The 22632-nt window shown below is 34.7% G+C and overlaps 1 protein-coding gene and 1 long non-coding RNA gene across 4 annotated transcripts in view; one reads left to right on the top strand and one right to left on the bottom strand.

Moving 5' to 3' along the window:
* Nucleotides 1-22632, top strand: part of LOC141460860 (M-phase inducer phosphatase-like) — a 107449-nt gene that overhangs the window by 71387 nt on the left and 13430 nt on the right. The window lies entirely within an intron of this gene.
* LOC141460751 (uncharacterized) lies at nucleotides 1934-16539 on the bottom strand. Its single transcript, XR_012462342.1, has 3 exons — nucleotides 15674-16539; nucleotides 14168-14300; nucleotides 1934-4873 (listed from the first exon to the last, which is right to left on the bottom strand). It is a non-coding gene; the product is annotated as an uncharacterized lncRNA (long non-coding RNA).

The raw sequence follows: 22632 nt of genomic DNA, 5'->3' as shown, positions 1-22632 counted from the left end.
TATTCAGTACTATTATAATTTATGCTTACGCTAAATTATTTCCACAAATGGTTTCCGTTTATTCTCAGACACAATTTCATTTCTTGTTCAAAGGGAAAATAATTATTATATCTTTTTAGTTTTCATTCTTAAGCTTAATCTAATTAATGTCTTGTTATTAATAAAATAATTACTTTGTTTTAAAATTTCTTGTAATATTTTTGAAATAATGAACCGGAAATACAAAAATATTTTTGTGTGATAGTACATGCATGTAGGTAGTGAGTTGAAGAGCCCTTAAAACCTTAAGTCAAACTTGCTGGAAATTCATAGTTTTTTAAATTTTCCCGAGCGTTGCTTAAACCCAAATGTTTAGATCTATCCTAATGGAATATTTATTACGCTTTCTGAAAACCACAAAACTTTTACGTTTTCTTCCAATCCAATGTAAGTTCTTTTGATAAAATACATTTTATACTCAATGCAATCTCTTGCCCGTTATGTGGTATTTGTCGCGACAATAGTTAACTTACACAAAATAACATCCAGGTGATTGTAGGTAAAGTTATTTTTGTTTCCTTTATTTTAATTTTTTTTTTTATAATAGTGGGGAAAACAGGAGAGGGGATGGAGGGGTAGTAGGTCCTTTCAAGAGGCATCACAATTTTCATGAGGTTTCATTGGTTGCCAATCATTGTAACATTGTTCAAACTATGTACACTGAACCTACTGTTGTTGCTGTTGCTGTTGTTGTTGTTGTCTAAGGTTCATTGGAACACTCTCACCCATGTCAGTCAATCTCCACTGTTTATTTTGTTCGAGGTAACTGTAGACGTCTGTGAACTGTCTAGTGTTCAGAAAAAAAAAAAAATTAAGGGGCTTATTTTTAAACGCTGACTTTGTTAAAAGTGCCCGCTAGCTAGTCAAGCCTAGAAGACTAGCTGCTATTTGACAATTTCCATAGGTTTTTCTCACATTGATTTGAGCCTATTATTTTTATGTATGTGAGAACGTCTAGCATTTTCCTATGCATTTTCTAGTAAAATATTTCTGGAGATTGACTTTTACCTTAACAGATGTTTGATTTATCAAGTTACTCCTACCTAGAGAGGATGTAGATTTGCTACTTATAGTTTTGACTGGAAATATACAATTTGAGCTCCCATGAGATCGAAATGATTTTTAATAATTAGCCCCGTGTGTGTTGTGTGATTTTTTAAACAATTTTTCTTACATCTTCTTACAAAAATAAGCTCCAGTCAACAAAAAGAGAGAGAAAAAAACCGCTTTTATCTTCTTGAGAAGATCTCAAAACAGTTATTTTAAGCAAAAAAATATTTCATTACTTTCTCGTAGAATCTTAAAAGAAAACCAATTAGAGAGCTAAACTGGACAAAGTAGTTCCTACACCCTCCCCTCCCAAATTATTATCCCTGCAAAGAAGTTCTGCTTTAAAGAAGAAGAAGAAGGGAAAATATCTGGACTTATGTCAATTAGTAGGTTGAGCAATAACAACGGTATTGCCCCCAGTAAGTCCTCAGGGAACTTGATATGTGAGAAAAACAAGTAATGAGAAAAAGAACAAGTTACTACTTAATTCTAGACCGGTTCATTACAACAGGAATGTATAACTGAAAGATTATTAAAATGAGAAAAAGTTGAAAAAAAATTCTATTTAAGAAAATGTCAAAATATTGATAATTAGTAAATACGCTAATGTTGTTCAGTTTACATCTATTGTAATTAGTTTCTTTTGTAGAAATTGACTATTGTCTTAAAAAAAAAAAAACTACAAAAATCTTGTGCTTTGTTTAAGCGAGTAATTTTTATAGTACAATTGCCTTTTCTCTTTTTAAGTGAAAGACACACTAAGGTCGGCAACGGAAATCTTCTCATTTTCTGTCTGAGATTCTCTGAATCTCTGATAGAGTTTCCATAGAGACCCATACGGTCTTCCTAAGAGACCTTTTGAAGATTAAGCTGAAAAGAGAGAGCGAGAGAGAAGATAGGCTGAAAGAAGGGGTTGTTGTACCATGAGCGGTCTCACACAAAACGGGAACAGGAAGTGGCTACATTATGAAAACCAGCGCTAACCGATTGCTTATCGCTTTTAGCAAGTCCCTTGTTCCAAGTTTCCATGCTGTTCTCCTAAGTTGGCTGGGGAACGACTTAATAAGCATATCTCAGTATGTGTCCTATTTGAACTCACTTTCCTCTGTTTCCTTTACAATACGGCGAAGATTCTAGTTATTATTTAAAATTAAAGTACTTTGAAGAAATTACGGTAATAATTGAGAGTAAGTATCTGGCAAACTTTTCTCAAATCAATTACACCATAAAGTGGGTCATTTAATAAATCTTTTTTGTTTTTACTGTGATTGCAAATATCAAAAAATTATGACACGGCACCAGAGGTTAGGTTAGGGTTTCCCAAAATTTTGACACGCCCAGCTCAAAAGGTTCGCCATCACTGTGACCTAGCGGGTCCTTCATCCGGAAGTAACTTTTTATCAAATAAAAGAGATTTTCTTTTATTTTCCTGTACTTTCAGTTCTTTACTCGTAAAATGAATTTAACGCTGAAATTCATAGAATATTATCTACTTCTACTTTTTTTTTTTTTTTGTTGCTGGGAGGATTTTAGAGCAATTTTACTTTTGAAGTCAAGCTTTTTGTGGTGACAAAGTCATTAACCGCTAATATTACAGTACAGTTACAGTTGAAATCATATATAAAGTCAACCAACCTGCTAATGCCTGCAAATTCACATCGTGAATTCCATTACAACCACTTAAATGTTTATGTAAGGCAACGAAATTACCACGTTTGAAGAATAGTCCAGTAAGAGAACGGATTGCAAACGTTCCATAACATTTCTTTCTAGTTTAACTAAAATGTTTAATACATAATTCACGGTTTTGTTATATTTAATTTACACATATTGTATCTGGTCTCCATAATACTCCAGCTTAACATATAATTATACACCCTTTCAAAGCTCTCCCTTCTGCAAATGCTAATACTCTTGTCTACTTTGGCCTCCACTGTTATTCTATTTTTTTCTTTTCCTTCCCTTTTTCTTAAAGGAAGTTAGCAAGGGGTGCCCCAGAGTTTTCTTTTCTAGAGGGGTGCGTGGTTTTTCCTTCTTTTTGTTTTTTGCCACCCTGTGAACTTGAAGAGGTAGCTCGTGTCTTTTTAGAAATTATGATTGATTGACGTGCAGTGGTTAGACTTTCTTTTTTTTTAAGTTATTAAAATTTACTGACTATATTTAATAACGATACAGTACTGTCAAACTGTCAATAAAACATATAATGGATATTGATTGAATTTGATGTGAAATCAGGACTGTATCAACAAACATTTAGTAATGTGGGAAATAGAGGGGATTGGGGTTTCTGCTCCTTGAAATAATTTTTTTTATTTTACCAGAATTCCTTTTTTTTCAGGGAGAGTGGGAAATTTCGGGAGAGTTTTCAATTTAGTTTCCCTAAGATGATCCTGGTATGAAGTTAATAAAATGTTGAAAACTTTTTTGTGGTTTAATAAAATAAGTAGTATTTAAGGCGCCACGATGGCTGAGCGGTTAGAGGTTTGGCCTGCAAAGCGAACAAGTATTAGATTCTCGAAATGGGCCATCGATTTTAAATATTATTTAATATGAGAACTTCATAGGATCCCTACTTTTAATAGTTGGACGTAAAGTCTTGGCCTGAAAAAATAGGCAAAAACTTTACAAACATAGATTTTACTCGTACTTTAAAAAAGAAGTGGTTAGCGTAGCGGTAATTTATTATGAACGAAAAGTTAAATCAACGATACAGTGCCCAAAAAACTGATCATAAAGGGTATCCATAGTTGATCATTAGGGAGGGTTTCAGTAGGGCTTCGTTTTATACCGATTCCATAAGGCAAATCTAAAACTAACTCTTCTAAATATCACCATTCTTCACGGATTTAATGATTGCGCATGCCATTAATTAATTAATTAATTAATTAGTTACTTTATTGCCATTCAGTAACATACTTATCTATCCACATCTGATTGAGTAATTTATGGCAAACTCGTACCAATAAGAATGTGGCTAGGAGTTCGGCTAGTTTAAGATTGTGTATGGGTTCACACATAGAGTTTCTAATAAGTTGTTGGAAATCCGATTAAAAAAAACAAAAACAGAATCTTTTGAACTGAAGTTATATTTATGCAGTTAAAAAAAAGTAATTAAAATAAAAAAAGCGGTACCATTTACATTTCGAGTGCGCATTTTAATTATGCTACATTTTTTCGTCTAACAAAAAAGTATTATGCTAATGTTGCACTGCTCCCAGGCAGTCAGTGCAAGAACTAAGGTTTTAATTTTTATTTTTTTTATCTCATCTTCATTGTAAGTAATTTTTTTTTATTTAATTTTTTTTTTTTATGCCCGGATACAGAGTGAGAGGCTGGTATACAAGGGGTGGAGAAGACCAGGGAAGTATACTGTCTGGGGTGGATAGTAACACGCTAGAGTAAGGAAGCAATCCCTGTTGGTTCCCATGGACATATATTAGCCAATTAGAAAGGGGCTGATCTAGTTTTACCCATAAGGATCTTATTCCCGGGCTGTGTATATAAATTCAATTTTTTTTTTTTATACAGTAGTATATCGATGTGGGGTCACAGGTCTGGTAGCGACGAGTATCGGCCGCTGTAAAACTACATTCAGAATTTGTGTGGTGGGGGGAGAAGGATGTTGCGTCTTATTGTTACCAGGAGACTTGCTAATGTGGCTCACTTTAAAATATTCATTTTTGGTTCAGCTCGCTCAGTTTCTTGTTTCTTCTCAGTGGAAAAGCTTAAAATAGTAGAAAATGCTGTCATCACTTTTAGACAGGTCTTCTAAAGACGGTGATATCTAAAGAAGAAAAAGAGTTTGTACTTACGTAAATAATAATGTCCCTCAGGACTTAAATATCACATTTAAAACAATTATAATAAAACATAAAAAAAATTGCGAAGTTTACTATAAAATATTTTTTTTAATTTATTCAGTCTTGGAACCCCCCCCCCCCCACTAGACTTAAAAGAACAAACAGACGCTAAACAGACGCTATCGACTACTTAAAAGACTCTTAGACGATAGATCAAAACTTTCTCTGGACAACAAAAGACTGACTTATACTTCTATTTTGAAACCCATCTGGGCGTATGGAATAGAGCTGTGGGGTTCAACCAAACACTCCAATCTCCAAAGGATTTAATCGCTACAACCTAAAATACTTCGAACCATTTTATGTGTCCGACCTGACTATACACACTGACCTTAACATTCCTTTTATTACACAAGTTACTAAAACAAGATACAAACAACTCCACTTCAACCTGCAATCTCACATAAATCCCTCTAGCTCAAAATCTTCAAGAACTCTTCCTGATAACCCGACAAGACGCCTTAAGAGACAGTGGCCTGTGATCTCCTCTCTAGTAAAGAGAGTGACTAACAGTCTAATGTTTTGGAGTGTTACCACTGGGTAACTTCTCCACTCATTTACTTCTACTGTTCACTGTTATCATTGTTACTTATAGCGCTCACGCGCTGATTGTAGCACAATAAACGCAAAAAAAAATAAATAAAATTATTCAGTAGCGTATTTTGTGTTTCGGAAGCCCGGTAGATCCGTAGATCGGATTGCTTCCACTGTCTGTGGAAATTTCTTTGGCTCCTTTTGACTGAATCCAGTATGCTGGGCGATGAGCGTTCACCCACCTGATCTTCCTCGGAACTATTCACAAGAGAAGCTACAGATTTTTTAATTTTAATTTTTTACCGGAAATTTCCGTTTTAAAATGCGCTGAATACAGTAAAAAATTGGATATTAAAGATGAGTCTGCGTTAAGTTTTGTTGATTTTGCCCGTCTCAGTAGCATTCTTTTTTTTTCTTTGTATTTCTTTCCTCCATTATCAGAGTGAGATGAATAAGTTTGATACTAAGATTTCGACTTCACTTAAGTTATCGACTCATACTGCACGAATGTGTAGCGAATCTAACCACATTTTCCTGATTAATAACCCTTTTAAACATTACAATGAACGTTTTTTTGGACGTGCCCCTCCCCAAAATGAAGTAGCGATTAGTAATCTTGTGGCGGACTTCCTGTCAAAGAAAAAAAATTAAACGTAATATTTTCTTCATTCAAGGAGATCACAATCCTAAAACGGTTTTTTTGTAATTAGATTTTGTTAAAGATGAAATAAAAAAAGCTGTCCTATCGAGGGAAATCAATGTAGTGAACGCATTCAACGTTTCAACTGTAACAATTCGATGTAGAATGTGTAACCATAAAATATTATGATCTGGAAAAAAGGAATTAATTCCTAAAATTTTTAAAATGATCCAAAACCATAAAAAAAAATGTAGTTGAAAAAAGAATACACCAGTTTTTCTCAAAATAACGTAATTCTGGTTAAACGACCCTTTCACACCAAAAGTGACACTAATGCGATTTATGTGCGAGCTGTTTTATGATTTTTTTTGGATTATGTTGGCTTATTTTATTGGATCAGTTTTTAGGGGAAAGATTGGTGACGTTTTATCTTTAACTGAAATCTTAGTTTTAAAGCGGATGTACGTAATTGTAACTGAGCGGAATTCGGTGAGGAATATTGCTGGACAAGGATCAAATCTTGATGTTTTTTTTTTTTTATGTATTCATTGATTTGTTCGTAGATTTAATCATAAATTTGCTTTAATTTTTCCACTTATTTTTCTTGACTATTGCCTGTCCTTCAGTATGTCTTGCTCCTTAAATCATTCCTTAGAATGGCTAGAGCTCCCTCTGTTATCTGAACAGAGGCAGACACCAACAATTCTCTCCCCTTCTAGTTTGTTCCAAATTCTTGTTCCGGATGATTTGTCGCTCTCTTTTGCTTTCTCTTTTCTTAGTTCTTAGCTTCTTAGTTCTGCAGTTCCTTCCTTCCTTTTCATTCCCCTCCTCCCTCTCAGGCTTTACCTATCACATATTTAGGGGTCCTCATGTTGGGCCGTTACTTATATAAAACTTATATATAATTCAACCCTCTAAAATCTCTCCTCGCTTCCTACTACAAGAGAGGGGTGATTATCTCTCTCTCTCTCTCTCTCTCTCTCTCTCTCTCTTTAACTGGCTCACTCTCCATATCAACAAGTTGGACCAAAGAGAGAGAGAGCCGAGAGAAGAGATCGTGGATGTTGGCTTAGCCTGCTCTACTGTTCTACAGTTCTGTCTTGGTGCTCCCTAGTATGTACATCTTGGACCCCAGGGCTATACAGGGATCAATATTTATTCCATTCATATATCCACTCGGCTGTGCCAGTTCTTCTCTTATATATATATATATATATATATAATATAATGGTGCAATTTCACTTTGTACCACCACTGTAGCACTACTACACCTTTACACTCCTCACCCTTACAGCTGATTTTTAAATTGTTGCATCTGGCATGCTTAAATCACTTTAAATAAGTAATAGACGATAGCAATAACCTTTATTTATCAATTTTTGATATTCTTTTACAATTTGGCGATCACATCAAATATCCAAAATCGATGTGTGCTTCCGCCCCCGTCCAAGATACCTAATTTGGTATTTAGACATAAGCCCAACCTAAAAAAAGAAAAAGGCGATTTTTAATCGCCTAGTTTTTCAGGCGGGGCTTAACGCCCAACTACCAATTAGGTGACGTGGACGGAGGCGACTAGCAAACATACTTTATTGTAAATTTCTTTGATTAACCATTCAATAAAATCTAAGACCTAAGACCACAATACAAATTAGCTTCGCAGGTCTCAGAAAAAGGCGACTACTTTACCTACTTAATCAGTCTAATTAGTTAATGGAATATCAACTTCCGATATTGTTGCCCACTTCCTCTACGTATAAATAATTACCACTCCCTTCGACTCTTTTTTACTTCTTAAAAACACTCTGTCTTGAGTTGACAGAAGTCTTGAGTTGAGTTTAGTAGGCCATTTTTCGTTCCTTGTCTTCTTTGTCTCCGCGGGAACTTATGGATTAAAATGCCCCGGAAAATATAAACTTCTTTTTTTTTCTCTCAACTGAAAAGCAGTCTTAAGATTTATTTAAAACTTATGGTATACTTGTTCAAGTATTATATATATCTTATGTTTTCTGAAAATGTACACTAGACGGTCGTAAAAGGGTTTTATTTGGACTTAGCTATGAGGTTACCATTGGTTCTGTAACAGGAAATACGGACTTTAGTAGGGATCTGAGGAAGTTGTAAAAATCACGCTTCCCCTTTACTTTAAACAACACCTCTTTAACTATTGGTAAGTTAAGTACCATTGAAGCCAACTATCTTTGCGATCAGATTGTAATTTTCAAGAAAATTGTGAATTAGTAAACTTGGGTAACAGAAAGGGTAAGGGAATAAAAGAGAATTAGAACCGGAAAAAATACGGATTTTCCAATGATTACGTAGTTAATAGGGTTTGAAAAGTTTTGGCACTTAAAAGAAAATGAAAGAAAGAAATCCTATTTAAAATTAAGGACTACCTGTCCTTAGATCTTTTTGCTTCCTTCAATGAGACCTGTTGCTACTCCATCGTAGACAACACTTCCTTTTCAGGGTTTTTTCCTTTCTTCTTTTCTGTATTTTTTTTTTCTTACCTCCTACCTTTTCTTGCCTTGTCATTCTTACCTGCCTTCTATCTAGATATTTATTTTGATTTACCTATTCAATATAATCTTCTAAATTTTTGTTTTATAATTATTAAAATGTTACAGTTTGATTTTTTTTTTGGTTTATGCAGCCCTACGTAATATTTTTTGGGAGGGTTGGTGGTTTTTAATATTAGGCCAGGTGACTGTATTGGTGGGCAATATATATATATATATATACACTGTTGAATGTGCAACAAGCTGTCCAAGTGAGAGGGGTGTCCCGGCTGCAAGTACAGCTGTTAGGGCGTACTATACTTCGGCACGTGCTCTTCACTCTTCTTGTATCAACCCTCCTTGCCATTCTCCATGAAATATCCCAGGACATTATCAATAGGCCTAGTTCTTTTTTGGAGAGTCACCCCTGTCTCTCGTTCTCCGTCTTGCACACTAGACACAGGATGACGGAATAAGAGGGAGTTAAGGGAGGAGATACCGTAAGAAGTGATTTCTAGCGCAGATTTTTAGGGGGATTCAACGGATTTTATAAGACGGCTCCCTATATCGGTCCCGGTGCTCTTTCCACCTTTCTATTTCCTCTTTATTCTTTTATCCCCCTTTTTGTACATATTTTTGTTCCGTTCCTATTAGTGATACATTGTATTGTTAGAACCATCTCCTCAAACTGGCTAAGGGCTAGATTTTCCATGTTTATAAGAAAAACTACGAAATAAAGGAAGTGAACTGCGAAGAATATCCCTTCTTAGTCCTTTTAATATTATAACACGTTTTTAAAAGGAAAGAATATTCAAATAAGCATTCTAGTCGTTCCTTTTGTAAGTTTTCCATACTTGACATTTCCTTAAGTAGCCAGTATTGCAATACTGCTCTAACACCAACTAGATCATAATGGTTTGATCCGCTTCCGCTTTCCGCTAGAAATCAAAAGGTTTCTTTGAAGGAATAAAAAAGAAACATGATTGTCAAGGATCAGATAATGAGGTATCTAGGCCCAGGCTCAACAGTGAACCAATAATATCCTTAATTTGCTGAAATTTATCAGAAAAAGTTATCGAGTTATTGTCAAATAACTATCAATTAAGACGATTACATCAAAGTAACATAACGTATGAGGTTTGCCGTTATTTCAGGTTTATCATAAAGTGTTGTTGAATTTTCGGTGAAGAACATTTTGTAAATATAAAAAAAGAAGTTAAAATCAATCATCAATAAGTATCTTTTCAATTGTATTTCCTTTAGAGTGGTCTTTTATTTTCTCTCCCCTCAGACTCCCAACAATCAAGAAATAGAAATCATATGGAGTAAACTAAACTCTAAGCGCTACGTTTCATCGCCTAGTTCTTCAGCGATAACCTGCTGCCAGCTTGCACGGTTTGTGGGAAGCACAGATATGGATAAGCTACCAACGACCTTGCTTTCCGGATATTACAAACTAAATATACGTATCCTTTCAGTTTATAAAGTTTACTACGTTCTTAAAGTTAACTGAATAAAAGTAGCTCGATTGTTGCTGAAAAATTGCATTTTGATTCTCTTTTGTCAACGTTGTTGGGTGTGTTGTTGGTCTAGTGGTTAAGAGCGTCGCTTTGTAAGTGAGAGATCCCCAGTTCGAATCCAGCGTATGTCTACTTCTTATTCGTTAGAAAAAATTGTTTATAGCAATGTATGAGCTTCCACCCCCCCCCCCCCCGTCCCGTCAACGACACGTAATGTTGGACGTTAAGCCCCGCCTGAGAAAAATAGGCAATTACTTTAATTTGTCAACGTTGTACTTCACAGCTTGCTCTTTCTAAGGATTTTTTTTTTATCAGAACTAGTATCTATAACGTTCGCTTTACAAATGGCTATCTTTACACAGGGGGCAGTCTAGCATAGAGCAATGTGGGTCCGGAAGAAATATCTGCTTCCTAATTAGATAAGGAATTTAGATTAGATCTGTACTTTATAAAAGTGCTTTAATAGGTTATGAATGCAAATTCCGTAGATTGCTTACAATTTTTATGTTTTATTTTTGCCAAATTAATTTTCTCTGCCAAAATAAGTTTTATGAGTGGCCGTTTTCGAATTCAAATCTTTCTGAGTAGCTCATTATAATAAACTTAGCGTATAGTTTTCTTAAATTTTTTTGGAAAAGGGGTTTTTTTTTAACAAGAATAAAGCTTAAGCTTTCTATTTCGTTGAATATAAAGTAGCGACGGAAATTTTGTAACCTGAACTAATATTTTACTTTGCTGATTTTCCACTTTGTTGAGATTTCCACGAAAATTGTTTAAATTGTATTAATTTTCTTTAAATACTTTTGTCAATTTGCCTCATCTTGAGGCTATTCCAGAGGGGCGATTTCGCTACACTCTAAGATTCCATTTTAGTAAAAATAAAACAAATGAATCGCCTTTTTTAAATCGTTCAACAATTCTCTTAATAATATTACTTTCAAGACTAAATCTTATTGAAAAATATAAAACACTTCCTGGCTGAAAAAGCAGACTCGAAGATTTACTTTTTACTTAAAACGCCCCTCTTAAAAATGAATGGTTTTCGCTAGACGATGCACAAAACCGGAAATCAAAATAAGAGCATGTTTGGCGAGGAGGGTACTTGTTACCTAACTGATCAAACAGGTCTTCTTCCTCAAACAAAAAAAAACACTCGAAACTGGAAATTGAAAAGTTTATGTTGCATTTCCTGCATTATACATTTTTCGGTAATTTACATATGTTGCATTTTTTTTGGCAGTTACACGTGTAAATTGAAATGTTGGCCAAAGGTTTGTGTATATCTATCCATCTATCTAACCAACCATACATCCATCTATCCACCTATTTTCCTGTCCATCTATCCATGATCCATTCTTTTCATGAGTTTCCGATTTCCGACGGTTTCTACTACATAGTGGCTTTTTCCTGTCTATCGCCGCCAATATTTTTTTGGTTTCTTTCCTTTTTCAAGTCATCCAGTCTCAAAGGCCTTTCTGTATTTTCCAACTCTTCAAGTTCAAATCCTCCATCCGTTCCCGTAATACCAGATCTCGCTCATCCGATCTCTATATTCCCTCACACCGTACCTCATCCTTTGACAAGTCCTTCCTAATACGCGCTACCTCTCTCTGGAACTCCTTGCCTTCATCTGTCCGCCATGCTCCTACCCTATCTATCTTTAAATCCCTTCTATTCAGCTTCCTCCGACATTCTAATTGTTTTAATTTATTTCCTTAATTTCTGCTGTTATTTTTATTTTCACTTTTTGTAAATACTTATTTATTTATTTATTTTCTGTTTAATCACAGGCCAAACTATTAAGGCCTCTATTTGTACCTGTATTTATTCTTAGGGGACAATTGTCCCAGAATAATAAATTTCTTTTCTATTCTATCCTATTCTACCTAGTGTTTTTAATTCCTTGATATATCTTCTTTAATTTATCTATCCTTATTTGTCTACCAAGTATGAAATTTAACGGCATTTGAACTCGGGATCTCCGTTTGAGAATCCAGTAAGCCTCTGCGCTAGTCCCTTCCCTACGATTACTTTTGTAATTATCACCTAGTTGCCCCAATATTAATATCTAATCTAAATGTTATTTATCTGCTTCCTGAATTTTTCTTTTTTTTTAGGTACACTTTTTCGGGCAAGAGTAACTTAAACTTAAATTTCCAATGAAAACTCAATGCACGTTTGCAGTTCTTGTTCTCATTAGGAGCTGAAAAAGAAATATATGGAAAACAATCATTTAGTTATGCTCGCTTTTATCAAATCCTATTGATTTTTGTAAAAGACAAAGAAAGTACCCTGTGGTTTTAAATCACCTAACGGTAAAGGGTTTATCAGAGAAGAAAAGAGAGAAAAAAGGAAGGGGTTGGGGATTTTTTGATAAGGCTGAGTAGAACGGGTGGGAGCATGGTGTAACGGGAGGAGACGTAGGGTAGGTAACCAGCAGCTGGTAACCCATAAGGTGCTTCTATATATGTGTAAGTGGGGAACGCAGGGTGTAATACGTAGAGTAAGCACCCAGTGAACCGGGGTGCCGAACACAGCAGAGCTCCGAGGGGTGAGTTCTGGTCGGTGCTGTAAGCGGAACAGCTGCTTGGATATAGCGAGGCTCGTGCCAGCTTACCCTCACTGCCTCTACTACTCCTCTACTGTGTGTGTTGGTCGGTCGGTTACCACCCTCAGACTAGCAACAACACTATACAAACACCCCCTACTTGATAACTTGCAGCATACATTTGGTGACAGTTTGCGGGGGCCTTCCACTATAACAAAAGTATAGAGTACACGTGATAAGGAACCAAGACCCTGATTGTTGACTAACTGACTGTTGCCCTAAGGAGTGTGTGTGTCAAAGGTACGAACAATGACCTCAAACGATGACTTACTCTTAACTATTAAGTACTAAAAAAAGGAGAAGGCGTGGCTTTTAGTTGGCTGAAGAGAGAGAAAAAAGGCATTCAACAGCACGCTCTTGAAGTGTACTTTTTGAAAAAGGGCCACCTCCCGAGAAGAGTAATAATTAGGACGAAGAAAGGTTGCTGTTCGAAAGAAAAGGAATTTAATAACGAACGAGCAAAAAGTTATTACTAATTTGATGTATAAATTGTAGAATTTGTATTATAATTACCCATACATCAACTAATCGAAAAATCTATTGATCATTTAGCTTGCAAACGGGCTGAGGTTGCTGAGACACCAGTTGCATATGGTCCCCAGATGAATTACCAGAAATATCTATAATGACAAAGTGGATGGTAGGAGAAAAATAGTTTAAAGTGGGAGGAAAGAGTTTTAAGAAATTTTTAAGGAAAGGAGGAATTGATTGGTTCCAGAAAAGAGCTAGTTCAGGACCACAGAAGATATGGATTGACTTTTCTATATACCAACCCTTAACACTGCTTGGAGCAGTATATTAAGAGAACAATATTTTTTTGTTGAAGATGAGTGAAAACTAGGGCAGTTTGAAGGCTGGAGGAGTTCGGCTCTTCGGGGATGGGAAACTAATGTTTCTTCTCTTCAGGCTGTGTTTAATCGAATAGTGAGGTCTGGAAAGTGGTGTTTTAATTGAGTTCGGAAGCGTAAGCTAACTTCCGTCCCATAAGGAACCTGAGCGCAGAGTAATCTTAGCAGAATTGTCCATTCCGGAAACTACTACCTAGGGGTGCTGTTTTTCACACCATCATATTTGGAGGCTAAAATGCTAGTTCTGTTCAATTGTCCGTCTTCCATAACTTAATGGTCTCCAATGTGAATCGGGATAATATCATAGAATTATTTCTTGTCCAATCGAGATTATGCATGAACTTCTTCCTAGCTCGTCTTTTAAGGGTTAAGGGAAATTTTATGCTTGAATAAGCTTACCATACGTCCATTTTGTTTTAATCTACGGTTATAGCTTCTTCAATTTAGTTCTAGATATCATTAAATCTCGCTAAAGATAGATCATAACCAGAAGCCGTGAAGAATGGTTTGTGCAGCTGATTGCCCCAAGAGTTGCAGGAGATCTCTTTAAGAAAAATATAGCGAACTAACGAGACATCTGTCCGCTTCTTTCTATCATCTTCTGTTACTTCAAAGCTGTTACAAATGGCTCCCTCGCCTCTCACTCTAACTCTCCCTTGTGCGTGTTACTTGTTGAGTGAGACACTCTTCCTTATCCTCAAATCTGTAATTTTAAATTTAATTATTAAATTTCTGGTACCTTAGTTTCTTAAATAGAGTTCTGTTACAATCTAAGTCAACGATAGTAATCTAAGTGGAATGTAGAGTTAATAGTCCATCAGTCAAGATCACTCTCCCGTAACGCCTGAATTCATTGATTCTTATTGATGTATTTACCGGAAACGAACGTTTCATATACAAATAAAGCCATTTTAGTTGGGTGAAAAACAGACGAAAATTTAATAAAACAAAAAAAATCATAGAAAATTGAAGGGAAAATGCCTCAATAAAGTTGAGCTAGGTTTACTTGTAGAGTTAAACCATTTTTACAGTCTCTGTGGGATTTTTACAGATTTGAAGTTTCCGCTTTTTTCTCCTGCATTGAAACGATTGTTTCCGGTAAACATTCTCGAATGTTCTATAAGAATGCATTACTTCCGCTTACGTTCAGTGATAAAATGTAATAAATAGAAGACAATTGCTTTATAAATAATTTTACTTTTAGTTATCAAAAATTTTAGCATAAACTTTAGGATGATATCCTCCAACTGGAGTTTACCGTTTGCGTTATTTTTTAACGGTTTTTAATCTACTGGTAGCGATAGCGTTACTTTCACATTTTTTATTGTAAACTTCCCAAATCCTGACAATAAAAGTGTTGTCCTTTGCTTTACAAAGATAATCCTTTTATCCCTGCTAAAAGAAAAAATAACTACTTCCTTTTGTAGAAAAGAAGAAGAAGAAGTAGAATAACAAACTTTACGAAATAGTTGATTTACAGCCCAAATGCCTCGAATTTTCCCCATACAGCTGATGAATTACTACCTGTGAAAGATTCTAATGTTAACATTTTAAAAGGTCATTGGAAATAGTCATACTTTTTATAACTCCTTGAAATGCCGCAAAAATAGAATTTTCACAACAAAATACTTATTTTAAGTCCCGTGATTCCAAAGAGAGAGTGTATTTTACTTTATTATGTAAGAACATTGTATCTTAAGAATGAAAATAACTAAAATATTTCGATAGGTCTCGTCTATGATTAAAATCCCTGAAGTACCTATTTGTATGAAATTAGATTTTTTTTAAAGTTTCGGGGGATAAAGAGAAGAGCTTCGTTTAAAGTGCAGTTTCAGGGAATTTTAAGTATTTATAGATTCAATTTGCAGCAAGAATGAAAATTTTAAAAAAGTCTTACTTAGAGAGATACATTTGTGGAGATTTGGTTTTTGAGAGATTTCAATGTGTATATATTGTATTAGTTTTATTCTAAACAGAAATGTAAGTTTTAAGGGAATGCTTTCATATTAGAAAGATGATTTTCAACGTATAAAACTGCAGGAAGCTTTAAACTTGTCCTTCCGCTTTGGCACTTACCACTTATGGCGCTAGATTTCCCTAGCTTTTCCTAATTTTATTAAATTTTTCTAACGATTTTCTTCAAAACTTCACAGGAAAAACCGCGCACCTCAGTTTTATTACTTTGTGTATTCTCTCACACATTCCACTGAATCAGACCATAGAGGATAAATAATTTAAAAATCAAATTCAGGAGGGCACCTTGATATAAAAATATAAAATTAAAAAAACAAAAATGAACACATGTTAGTACTAGATAAAGCTTGAATCAATAAACTATATCTGCTGTGAACGGTTTTTATAACTTATTGAACTCAATAAATAGCCTTGTTTTGTTTTTATATTTGAAAGTAAATTATTATTATTGAATTATCAGCTATTATCGCCAATTGTACAGTTACTCGTTACTCGTTACAGTTAATCACTCGTTATTCAAACGGAATTTCCTAAATGAATGCGTGCCGTACAGTCTTATCGTAATTCTATGTAATATTTACATTCTCCTTTGATAAAGAACTAGCTGATCTAAGAAATCTGAACTCTTCTTACAGCCGTCTCTTCATTCACTCCATTCTAGTGATTTTGGAAGTTGAAAGGGTCACTCTAAAGTGCGTTTTGGATTTGGAATTAGGGCTGTTATGCGGAACTCTGCCTTACTTCCTATAATTCCTAGTGCCTGGATCCATAGCCCAAACATTTCTTGAGTCCTGAACCACTCAAGCCTTCGACCCATTCAAGTAGGGACTGTAGCGACGGGCGTATCCAAGTTTAACCAGCCAGAATGTGCTCAAACATTTGGACTTTATGTTACATTTTTCAACGATAATGAAGCCTAAACTAGCTAGATGTTGTGTTACAGTTTGCAGGTTCGGGCTATCATATTGCATAGGGTTTAGCTAGGCAGCTAAGATGTATTGTTGGTTAGTAGGTTCGATTTCCGGGGTCTTTGCCTTGGATTTTATTTAATGGTTAATATGAGAAATTTTATAGCAAAGTATGTTTGCTAGACGTCTCTGTCCACTACTTCTGTTGTTAGTTGGACGTAAAGCACGCCTGAAAAAGATAGGCAATTACTTTACTTATTGCTATCATAGTATCTTTGTATCTGATTGGCGATTACACCCATTATAAGATACTCTGATCTTTCTGACGAGCCTATTTTGAATTCATGCTAAAACATCTAAGTTTCACAGAAGATTTGTAACTTATTATCATTACTATTAATAAGAAAAAAAAAAACAGACTGAGTCATCAATTAAACAATGAAACTTTACATTGAAAATAAGTTGGTAAACACATGATATGAATCATAAGGTCACCATAAAGGGAATGTTCTTCCAGCTGTATTTTTTTTGAAAATATGCACGATTGCAATGCCCCCTAAATAGGATAAAAGAAAACAGTTAATAAAGAAGTTGTTTTTCTAAAGAAATAATAGTTTGCCAAAGATAAAAATAGTTCTTCTAACAATGAAACACATTAATTTAACTTTTAATGATGCTTATTTGTAATGCTATAATATAGTATAATACAATAGTTTTGGAATAATAGTTTATTTGGTTGCCAGTCATTGTCATAGGCTGGAGGGGAATGGTGATTTACTGCTGTTTGCTTTTATTAAGAGATAATTATAGAAGACTGACAAATTTTGGAGCTTTGTTTTTTTATAAGAAATTTATTTTATTAAAGTTACCACTTTTTAGGCACTTTTTTCGACACCAAGAATTCTTAAGAACCTTAAGCTCCCAATTTTGGTTTTTGTTTTTCAACATAATTTTGAGTTAACTTCGAGAACTTAAATTATTACGTAAATGTTCCTACAGGAAGTTGTATGATTACTGTTTTGTTCTATTTAAGAAATTAACAGCTTATGACATGAATCAACCGTTCTATTTTGGTGGAGGAAGCGACTCCAATTACATAATAATAATGTTAACAATGCAACGTTTATAAAATTAGAAGGAAAAAAAAAAAGAAGAGCTATGAAATTAGTTAATTGGAACAAAATAAAAATTTTACTGTCAATTTTTGTTTTTTTTAATTATGAAATAATTTTAAATTGTTCTACTTACCTAGTTTATTGGGTAAATAAAATTAATGTTCTAGGCCATTTAATGGTCACAGAATTACGCAAAGATTCAAATTTTTTAACTTATATTTATATATATATACATTTTTTTTTGTATATTTAATCAAAAAATGTAAGATATAATGAAATTTTTGTAGCGTTTCCATTTTACTGAATAAAATCGTTGATTTTTATCGTTCCATAGTTCGTACGTTTCCTTAATTTCTGGACAGATTATTTCTAAGGTGCGGATGTATTAACTAATTCACATTTCGAAACATTTGACAGTTAAATCTTTTGATTAGATAAATGTTTTTCAAAGCTTACTTCCATCAAGTCTGAGTTCAAAAGATTAAAGTCTGTTATGAGCAAATGTAGGGCTTTTTCTTACTGTAATTTTAAAGTTTTCTAACTTTTACGTTTGATTGTAAATCTGCACATTACGAGGGTCGTTTGAAAAGTCCGTGCAAAGTCAGAGAGATAGCACTACTGGCGCGTATCGAGGTTATGTTTAGTTAGTAGCATCTCTTGGAAGAACACACACCAAGTTTCAGCCAGATCGGTCTATTTCTTTGTGTTTGGCATTCGTTTGAATCGAGGAAGTCGAGTGATTTTCAAAAAATGGACGAAAAAGAATTTCGTGTGTTGATTAAACACTACTTTATGAAAGGCAAAACGCCTGAGGAGACTAAAGAGAAGCTTGATAAACATTATGGTGACTCTGCACCTTCGATTAGAACAGTTTATAAGTGGTTTCAAAATTTTCGGAGTGGCCATATGGGCACAAGTGACGCTGAACGTTCTGGACGCCCTGTTGAGGTTACTACTCCAAAAATCATTGATAAAATCCATGATATGGTGATGGATGACAGAAGAGTGAAGGTGCGTGAGATTGCTAGTGCTGTGGGCATCTCGAATGAACGGGTACATAATATTTTGCATCAACATTTGGACATGACAAAGCTATCCGCAAGATGGGTGCAGCGATTGCTCACGCTTGACCAAAAACGAAATCGTGTGAAGTGTTGCAAGGACGGTTTGCAGCTGTTCCAGAAGAATCCGCAGGACTTTAAGCGTCGTTTCGAGACTGTGGATGAAACATGGATACATCACTACACTCCTGAGACCAAAGAACAATCTAAACAATGGGTTACCAAGGGGGAATCGGCACCAAAAAAGGCGAAGACCGTTCCTTCGGCCGGAAAGATTATGGCGACTGTCTTTTGGGATTTCCTCATCGACTATCTGGAAAAGGGTAAAACTATTACAGGTGCATATTATTCATCGTTATTGGACCGTTTGAAAACCGAGCTGCAAGAAAAACGCCCACAAAAAAGTCCTTTTTCATCACGACAACGCACCAGCTCACACCTCAGCAGTTGTGGTCGCAAAATTAATGGAAATAGGGTTCCAACTCGTTTCACATCCCCCCTATTCTCCAGACTTGGCTCCCTCGGACTACTATTTGTTCCCCAATATGAAGAAATGGCTGGCGGGAAAGAGATTTTATTCAAACGAGGAGGTGATTGCAGAAACGAATGGCTATTTTTCAGACTTGGACAAATCCTATTATTCGGAAGGGATCAACAAACTAGAACAGCGTTGGACGAAGTGTATAAGCCTAAAAGGAGACTATGTTGAAAAATAAAAAAGGTTTACCCCAAAAAATTAAGTAGTTTTTATTTTTGCACGGACTTTTCAAACGACCCTCGTATATCTATTGATACTTTAGAGAAGAACCTTTCATTATCTCCTCCTCGCAATACCCTAGAACGAATTTTCCAAGAGAAATCCTACAAAGAAAAGTTCATAATGTCTAGTAACTAGAGAAAATAGAGAAATTTCAGTAGAGTGTAAAATACGTTCAGTAAAGAGGTATTTCTGATTTAGAGGAGTCTAAAGTGATACCGCTGTGAATTTATTTAAATTATTGTATCTCTGGTTGGTTACAGTAGTAATACAGTTTCAGCTTCATAAAAACCACGATTTAGACGAAGTAGATCACAAAACGCTGTATACTTCCGGTAAATACTAAATTTCTTCAATTTTTCTAAATTAAATTTGCCTTTTACTATAAAAAAGAAATAGATGAAAAAGTGGCAATACTTAAAAATATCATTCTCAGCTGTTTTTTCTCAATTCTGACTACATTTATCACCTTCCAAATATCTTCAGAGATTGATGCATCAAATTTCACTTTCTTTTGCTAAGTTCCTGTTAAATACTTCAACTTTAGGTGCCCCCAAGAAAAGAGCGATATTAGCAGCAGATCTTGTCCAATATTAGAATTATACTTAAAAGTTCTTAAGTTGACAGCAGTTGTAAGTCCTTGAACTTTGATCTATTTCCGGGCGGCATGTCCTAGTTTTATTCAGTCCATTGTTCTTGGATTGATCAGCCTTTTTGGATAATATTTTTGATAACTATTGGCTTTGTTTTGCATAAATAGCTATTCAAGAAACTATATTTTTATAAGCCTATTGGAGAAGAATATGAAAATGAAAAGTGTGAAGTGAAAACTCTCATGATTTTCTCTTACCATTGTTTAAGAAACTTTTGTTAATATATTTGTGCGAGAAAATCAAAATCGCAAATTTTTTTCGATAAAGAAACCGTTTTTCTCAACTCATTAGCACTTTTGGAATTTTACTTACGTAGATTAATTCCTAATAATATTTAAGTGGTGATAAGTTCGTTGTTTATACTTAAAAAAAAGTTTAGAGAGAAGCTTAAACTTTTAACTCCCAGAACTACCTGAAGAAGCCTTTTCCTTGGTAGATGTTGCAAATAAAGGTTATAGACCTATAAGTGTACAATAAGCACACGAAGTTTAAAAAGAATCGTTAAAGTAGTATTCGAGAAAATTGAAAAAAAAAAGAAGAAAAAAATCGCACTCTGGGGACTTGAAATGGACATTTCCGGTTAATACCCATAGTCGAAAATCTGCACGATCCTTGACGTCAGAGGAAGGAAGCAAAAAATGTAATAGTCGATAGGAACTAGTTCTCCTTATCTGTTCAGAAGTGGTTAAGCCTAATAACATATCAAAGATAATCTACTAAGTTATGGTCCCACCATCTTATAAGAAGAATATTGTCCTATCCCTGTTCCTGTATCTTTATCCGATCTAGAGAAATTATTTTCACGGAAGGTTTTGGTTAAAAAAAATACGTAAATAAAACTTCGTGCTATTAACCTAATTGTTTGCGATATAAACAAAAAAAATTGCATAAATAAAAATCATAATTGTTTAATATAAAAGTTAGTGTGGAAAAAAAGGTAACTGCTAAACGTTTTATTGAGGGCATGCCCTACATTTTGAAATGTAGACGTTTAATGAGACATTCCAATGCTAAAAGTAATTATAACAAAGAAAAAAAAAATAGAAAATTAGAGTAATTCAGCAAATTTGAATGTCACAATACTTGTATAGCAAATAAAGATTACCTACATACGGTTATTCCAAATATTATTCTATTTTTAGAGTTGTATTGCATATCTTAGATGTAGGTATAGTTTTTTTTTATGGATGACGTCAAAACGGAATCACATAGCCTTGAAAGTGTGCAGTAAATTGCACAGATGGAAGTGAATGTATTGATATACCAGGGCTGAGTTAATCTGATAATCCACAGGAAGTCTCAGTATGAGTGGAAGGATGTGCGTGTAGGTAGATTAGAATTGTTCCTAGTTTATTAGATTTGGATACCCAAAGGGACGCTGTAACTCTTTAAAGGAGTTCTCACTGGTTCCTGTTGGAAATTTCTTTATAATACCTTTTTTTTTTGCGCAAATAGAACGGCAGGAAATAATTAGTTTCTTGAAATTATCTAAAGGTTCCTTTTTTCGAAACTGATTGGACATGGAAGATATGTTGGTTTAGCTTTAACCTCTTAAAAAAACAAGCAAACAAAATATGGCAGTTCTATTCGCCAACGCTTTATTTAAAAAATTTACTGGATTTATATTATGAGCTAGTAAATCGAAAAAACAGGCACTATCTTCTCGTGTCAGGTTTCGAGCTTTCTCACAACTACATCAATAAAGCAGTCTATCCACGAAAGTGCAATAAGTGAGCATGTCTTACTGTGTCGCCAGAGTAAAAATGCCAGATTTTTTGCTCTGGTCATGTTAGGTTAGGCATTCAGAGTAAATGAAAACAACTAGAATGAACCCTCGCACGACTTACATCAATTATAATGATCAAGGTTATAAAATATTAATTTTTTTTTTCCCAAACTCCTATTTTGTACGTTATCCAGATATTATTATTGTACCATAGTGTACACTCTCTCATTGCCCTAATCTTCCATGTCGACTAAAGCGCCAGTTACCCCGAGATCTCCTTCAGGACTGACCAGCAAAATGGGAATCACGTCAAAAGTGTCACGCTAGGGTAGTTACTCTCTTCCTGTTATTCACGTTTTACTCATTCCACTGTTCATCTGATTTACTTCCGGTGTTCTTATCCACCCAGATGGTGGATTTCTAAACAAACAAATAAAATAGTAATAATCTAATATGGTTTTTTAAAAGAGAATAATCTTCTTAGGCGAACTCTTACCCTTAGGACCCCACTTTAGACCCTTAATTAATCTGCAGTCTCTCTTCTCTCTCTTTCTCCTCACCCTCTCACTCTCTCTCACTGTGCACTTTGTTTTAAAACCGAACAGAGAATGAAATGACCCCTTCCGTTCTAAATAAAGAGGGCTTCTCCCTAAATTAAGAAAAAAAAAAAAAAAAAAAACATAACTAATTTAAAATTTCATTTAAAGAAAGGACAATGAGGAAGGAAAAGAGAAATGAAGATGAAATAAAAAAAGAATCTTCCCGTACCGTCCATTCTGGCGGCTAGGAGGCGAAAACAATGGACGATTGTAATTCCCAGGGTTGTACTTGGTATAAAGGG

The sequence above is a fragment of the Rhodnius prolixus genome, unplaced genomic scaffold (genome assembly GCF_049639745.1).
Source record: "Rhodnius prolixus isolate KJV_2025 unplaced genomic scaffold, Rpr scaffold_6, whole genome shotgun sequence".
In the NCBI taxonomy this organism is placed as follows: Eukaryota; Metazoa; Arthropoda; class Insecta; order Hemiptera; family Reduviidae; genus Rhodnius; species Rhodnius prolixus.
Note: the sequence above shows the minus strand (reverse complement) of the source record. Positions and strands in the feature narration are given on the sequence as shown.